Genomic DNA, 7,611 nt, shown 5'->3' on the forward strand with positions numbered 1-7,611 from the left:
GAAAATTTTAAATTAAGATTCTGAGGGACCAATTAGATTCATCCAAATGTATGGAGGAGATAAATTGAAGAAATAAAGAAAATCCCCCCAAAAATGAGTATTTTTATGGAGGAGATAAATTGAAGAAATAAAGAAAATCTCCCCAAAAATGAGTAAATACTCACATAAGATGAAGAGTGGACTAAAGACCAAAGAAAATACTAAAAAAATGATTTTTTGACACCTCAAGAGTGGGGATTCCCCCTCATGAAGGAGGCGCCTATTTCACATGTGTGGTGGAGTTTTAAATTCTCAAATATTGAGATATTTCATCTCTCCTCTCTCCTAATTCAAGTCTAGTTCCAAAAAGTAAGCTAAACTGACCTAAAAATGGTCAAAAAAATTGACCAAACTGATCTGGAAAATTCTAGAATCAGTTTACTTGGTTAGAAGCTCACTTTTTCCTATAAATAGAAGCCTCCCCCTTTGTAGAAGCTTAATAGTGTTTTATGCACTGTTACTCTACTCCACCCCAGAGCCAAAAACAATGAATTTATTGATAATTCATTAGTTTTTGACCTTTCCCTCTTCAAAAGAATTGGTGGCCACTCTTGTTGCAAAAAAGAGTAGATCCCTCAAACCATCAAGCCAAAGGAAAGCTCACAGAAATTCAAGTAAGCTAGAAATCCTACTTTTTCTTTTTAATGGTTTTCTAATTTTTATTTTCTTTAAAATGAAAAAAATGATGTTATGCCTTGTTGGAAAGGCTTTCCCCCTCTCTTCATTCTTAAATTCAGCCTTTCATTATCCTAGATAAGTAATCAAATTTTTAGAATTAAACTTTTCATATTGTTTCTCTTTTAAAAGTGGAATTTGATTAGTTTAGAATGCTTTAAACCATTTGGGATAATTTTTAAGTAACTTGAGGATAGAAAAATTTGAAAAATGGTCAGCCATACAAAGGAGGTTATGGCAAAATTTTCTTAAATTTTGTGAAATAAGTTTTATCTTTTATTATTCAAAAAGAGTAATCCCCACCATTTGCGTATTCTAAAAGTGTTATTTTCATTCTATGCATAGAAAGATGCATAATGGATATTTTTTTATTATAAAAGTGTGATTTTCATTAGAATTAAATTCTATGCATAGAAAGATGCATATTAGTTATTTTTTTAATTATAAAAGAGTGATTTTCATTAGATTTAAATTCTATGCATAGAAAGATGCATATTGGTTATTTTTTTATTATAAAAGAGTGATTTTCATTAGATTTAAATTCTATGCATAGAAAGATGCATGTTGGTTACTTTTTTATTATAAAAGAGTGATTTTCATTAGATTCAAATTCTATGCATAGAAAGATGCATATTGGATATTTTTATTATTATAAAAGTGTGATTTTCATTAGAATTAAATTCTATGCATAGAAAGATGCATATTGGAAATAAATTTTTTTTTATAAAAGTGTTACTTTCATCAATATTGATTCTTATGCATAAAATGATGCATAAAAGAATTGTTTTTAAATTATAAAAGTGTTACTATCACCAATATTGATTCTTATGCATAAAATGATGCATAAAAGAATTTTTTTATTATAAAAGTGTTACTTTCATCAATATTAATTTTTATGCATAAAAGAAATTTTTTAATTATAAAAGTGTTACTTTCACCAATATTGATTTTTATGCATAAAATGATGCATAAAAGATTTTTTTTTAATTATAAAAGTGTTACTTTCACCAATATTGATTTTTATGCATAAAATGATGCATAAAAGAATTTTTTTATTATGAAAGTGTTACTTTCATCAAAATTGATTTTTTACATAAATAGATGCATAAAAGGATTTTCTTTTATATAAAAGTATTATTTCCATAGAAGTTGGATTTTATGCATAAATAGATGCATACAAAATTTTTATATCAAAATAAGAGTTCTCTTTAATCCTATGTTTAAATCCAATGAATATTGGTAGATGAATAAGTAAATACTCTCTGTGAGAGAAAATTCTACCGTTTCATATTCTCTAGGATGGTAATGAAAAAATTCAGAAAAACTATCGAAGTCAAAATTTTAGATAAATGATTAATTTATTACTCGTAGGAATTCATGATTAGTTTTAAATTAAGCAAAATACTCAATGAATAAAATTCAGTAAAGTAGTAATTGAAATATTACCCTTCGAGAAAGTTAGTTCAAGGAGAACCTTTCCAGACTCAAACCCTGAATCAGACTATGACCAAGACTTAATCTCCTTCGCCAGTTTCAAGAAAAGACGATGTGACCAGTTCAGGAAAATTTCACTCAAATCACCCACCCACCGAATCTGAAATCAAGTTAAGACCCTTGATTCTGATCTGAGGATCAAGGTTACAGAATTCAGGAAATTCTGTTGGAATTTTAGACCTGTGATCGAGAAGTATTGGGATACGGATTTAAGATATACCCATTGTATTCAAAAGAAAATCAAAATTGAAAACTTGCATAGAAACCCTGTTTTCTTAAAGGACTATCTTACGCCAGAATGCTGGAGGGAGCATTTGGTATATGTGTTTTTCTAAGGGAAGTTCGGTTGCAACAGCTGGCGGCGGGGAGTGTTCAAAGGACGGCTCACGGGGAAAAACCTACCCAGGTCTTGACCAGCCTTGGTATGGTGAAAAATGGTGTGCTTCCCCCGGTACGATGGGTGAGGGTTAATGAAGCGGTCCCTGAGTGAAGTGCCAGGACACCTAAGGAGGATCCTGGAGGGTTTTGACCAGGCGATGCACACGCTCGCGGTGCTTAGGACACCCATGCATATGTCGTGGAAGATATATATGTATGATGATGAAAAATTATTGTAATCTGTTACTGGATCTCGTTGCTGACCAGTTGGTCTCGACGGAGAGTCGAGAGTGATACCTATTTTTGAGAAACAAGGAACTGGATGAAAATTTTGAGTTACGATATCTGTAACCAATAATTGTTTGTCAATGGATTGTTTTTTAAGTTAAAGTTTAAAGAGGAGTGTGTGCATATCTGTATTCTAAAGCAAAAGTTTAAAGAGGAGTGTATGCATATCTGTATTCTAAAGCAAAAGTTTAAAGAGGAGTGTATGCGTATCTGTATTCTAAAGCAAAAGTTTAAAGAGGAGTGTATGCGTATCTGTATTCTAAAGCAAAAGTTTAAAGAGGAGTTAAAGTTTAAAGAGGAGTGTGTGCGTATCTGTATTCTAAAGCAAAAGTTAAGAAAGGCATTCAATTATGGGTGGGTGAGTACTTGTCTGGTTCTACCAATTCCAGTGGTTGGGCAGTGGCTAACCCATGGGCCGGATGGGGTTAGGCTAGAATCAGTAGAGTTTTAATAATAAAATTGATTAATAGGAATACGCTTAGAACTCGAATAGTTAAATAATAACCTGAAGACTTCTCAAATGAATAGATCAACGGGGCGGCTGTGCCTGATTCAATTAGGAAAAAAGCGTTGATTCCTTCAAGATAAGTTTGTAACAGTTTTCCTTCTATCTGGTTTAATTAGATGAAGGTTAGTTCAATATCTTGACCTCGTTAGAAAAATTCGTTAAGAAATTCAAAATGGTGGAATCGTCCCCGTTTTCCGGGCATGGAAAATTTTCCCGGTTTCGGTTTTCGGAATGACCACCAGCTTAGTCTCGTGCCTAGACATTCGAGGGCGAGGCCCCGAGTGGGAAACCCTGCCCCGCACATGAGGGAGCTGCTTCTGCTGCCAACTACAGGGAATCCGAGGGGGCAGTGGGATCCCACAAACACACACACCAACTAAAGGAAGCTCATGCCACCTTCCAAGCTAAAGAAGAGGGGTTTACTAGACAGATAAGCGAACTCAAAGAAGAGAAGGCTGCCTCTCAACAGAAGGTAACTACCCTACAAACCAAATGTGAACTACTCAACAAAGCACACATAGAGAAGATAAGGGAGCTCAATGAAGATATTAGTGCAAAGACCAAGGAGATAGAGCAGATGCTAGAGAGTCACTAGAAAGTTCTCGAACATGTCAACTAGCAGCTCAATAGTAACCAATCACCGGCACATGATCGCCTAATGCAACTAGAGGAGGCTGAGGCCCAAGTAACCACCCACAGAACTGCGTGAGACGAAACAGAGAGAAGGTACACAAAGCTCACAATTGCTTGGGATGCTAGAGAAGCTTCAATTTGCACGCTCCTCAATGCCAAAGATAGAAGGATCCAAGAATTTGAGCAACAGCTAGCCCTCAAAGAAGTGAGCAAAAGGACAAGTTACGACAACTTATCGAGCGTGCCTTAGAGATAGGTTCATTGCCGGTGACTCCTCGAGCCCCTCCTCAAACCCTTACCTTGTTTTTGTCTACACTAACACTCTCGCTTCAATATGAGATTAACCTAACAGAAGACCTCAGTTTAGGAGACTTAACACTAATACATCAAAACACGGAGAGGGATGCTCACCTCACCTTAGTAATGGGTATTCTTAGAGGAGATGTGATGCTTACTAACCCCCGCTGACATTTTCCTTTTCCAACTACATCCCATAGTGCTCAACCTTCAAAGTTGGTGTCAGGTGTTGCAACAATCTACCATCTTGGATGACGGTGTCGAAAAACTTGACCTTGTCCATGCTAGATGACATGCCATCCACACCAGCCAACTACAAGGTTGTTGCTCACAACTATCAATGGGTGATTAGCCATGGGTGGGTTTAGGTCTATGATACTCATCAATACCTAAACCTTTATGAATATACCTTATATCATTCCTTGGGTATCATAAAACTATAAAAAATACATAAACATTTGGAGGCTATGCTAACTAATGTCCTTTATGATTTTGATCGTGACCATATAGAATATCCAAATATAGCCCCAGAAGAAATCACGAACCTCCACGAGTTTATGAAGACTGTTAAACCTCCCCAACCTCCACCCAGTTCAGGGGAAGGGACAGAATAAACCACTAGGTCCTCCACCTCTGTAATTTATCCCGTGTTTACTCACCTCTCTAGTAAGCTACTAAATCCTTATCCTAGTGTATCTCCTACTAGCAAAACTGAGGCAAAGTGTATCTTTTCGCGTTACTCCTTACCCCATGTTGAATTTCCCACTAACACTCTCAACCCTGAGGAGTTGTCGGCAACGAATGTATCTCCACACAGGTAGCTCGATGAGGTGCGTACACTTAACCCCCCCAGGATGACGTAACCCCATTTATTGATCAAAATGTATTAGAAGCTTTGTCAGTTACAGAGTACTAAGGCCTAGTCCGAGTAGGGAACCCACTCTTGAAGTCAAAATTGATCAAGTACTCATGTAGATCACCCCTTTTGAGCCAACATGCAGGATCTTGTTGGAAGCCTACTCTATAATAGGGTTGAGGCGACAACCATATGTTCCTTACCCTCTTTGATCCCCAATGCTAGACATGGAAGAATTAATGCCAATGGGTGGAGAAGTAACCTTGTGGGAGAATGTGGCATGGCACACCAAGCTAGCGAATCCACACTTAGCCGATTTGCTGAGTGGTTATATTTATGATAAGCATATGGCGAAGGCAAAATCTAGTTTGCATACACGGGGTGGGTATTATGTAATTAAAACATATGGTTACAACCCCCGAATGGAAGATTTTGACATACAACCTGATTAGCGCAAGGAATACCTCACCATACCAGAATACAATTGGGAATACAAAAGCTCTACACCCAAACCAATGAGTCGACCCACTGTACATGCCTATCAAGCAGAGACTCATGCCATACCAATTCAAAGAAGCAAAACAGAGGGACTCCCATGTATGCTACAACTTTCCAAAGTTCTTGCCCTCAGAATTTTCGGATAAATCCAGTCGTCAAAGGAATCATATTCTCACATGGATTCGATCATGATGAAGAATTACGGATCCGAACATAGTGGATGCAGTTCAATTTCTGAAATTGATTGTGGTTCTAATCAAACAGCCAAAAGAAAGATATGATGGGAGTGATGCAGAACATCTTTGCTTTGACATGAATAGAGGCCCATAGGAATGAAGGGTGATGCTCTCCTACCATCACCTTAGGTGTCTACCCAGATACATACATGTCACATTCAAAGATATGATTGACATCGGGTTCTGGACTTTCCACTTAGGATTTGGAAGAACCCTCAAAAAGCTTTAGTCACACCGTAACTTCTACAGACATGATTTTGGCGACTAGGTCTTTCGACCTAGGTAAGAGGTTCTGAGGACAGAAAATACATCAGGTAGGGGGGGATGTTAATCCCATTTTGTATTAACAAAGATGCTCCTCCATTTGAGGACATTAATAAGTGTTATGTAATGGCACTATAAAGGTTGTACATTATGAGATACTAGTAGCCTTTAGTTACTAAGTTTTGGGCACCTAAGTTTGAATAAGGGCCAGTTGTATATAAGGTAATTTCTCATAATGGAAAGACAAAATCCCTCTTTGTGTTATGAGAGCTCTTGTCACTGTCTTGTGTGTATGAGAGAGAGGGAGATCTAGTGTTTCATGGTCTTCTGTCTTCACCTGTGATTATACAAAACAAAAGTCTTACTATAAAAGATTTGAAAACATTGACTAAAATCAAGTACGAAACAAAAAATGATCATACCTGGAACGAGTCTAACCACCATATGTGTTTCTCTGACTGCACACTAAAATACTTCGAACTCGCTTCAGTCAATGATGTATCAAGTGCTCCATTCATCAATGTAATAGTAATCCTTTCCATTTTCTTTTCCTTTACAACCTCACACTCATCCAGTTTGATAACAAATTTCAAAATGCCTTTGCACTCTTCAAATGTTATTCCATAAAACTCGACCATTCTTCTTTGAAGTTGTTGTAGATCTACAAATATATTGTTCCAAGGGTACATAGTGGTTCCTTTACCACCATGAAATATTTCTTCAATATGGATATATTGTCCAATAAACTCATCTATACTTTCATTCAAATGACCTCTTATCTTCCACACGGTTGCTGGATTTAGCAGTAAAACTCGTTTAACCCTTTGATCTCTCAAAGTTGAGGATATCGCATGGAAAATCGAACTATATCCCTTCCTGCTAACTCCACTAACATCAAGAGCCTCTTGGATTGTAGTACCATCAACTTGATTATTGGATATAAAGTCCTCTACAACATTGCATTTGATTGTTTTGTATTTTGTCCTAACAAAAGCGCAAGCAAAACAATTGGGCAAAGGGAATATCATGCCATTGAATGTCCTAACACAAGCGCAAGCAAAACAAGTGGGCAAAGGGAAAAACCCAGTGGGTGTTACAAGCTCTAACACTAGTGAAGAAAGTGGGCAAGGGTGATACCATGGTCACAATTCAGGATGGATCTGAAGAAGATACCATTGACACCCAGATCCACCCAATCAAAGGAAGGAGACAACCAAGTGCCAAAACAGGATGGACACGGCCAAGAAACTACAAAGGAGAAACCAGCAACCCCTAAGGGGATTGGAGAATATCCAAACGCTGATAAAGAAATAAGGAAGCTTGAAGAAGGCCCTAGTTATAAGGAGTGTCGACAAAATCATGAAGCCAAATTAAGGGCTCACAGGGCTAGGGATATAGTGTATCCAAGAAACGAGCTAATAAAGGAAAGGAAATTGGATGTGCCT

Source organism: Cibotium barometz, chromosome 53, assembly GCF_041138505.1.
Source record: "Cibotium barometz isolate CiBa-2024 chromosome 53, ASM4113850v1, whole genome shotgun sequence".
NCBI lineage: Eukaryota > Viridiplantae > Streptophyta > Polypodiopsida > Cyatheales > Cibotiaceae > Cibotium > Cibotium barometz.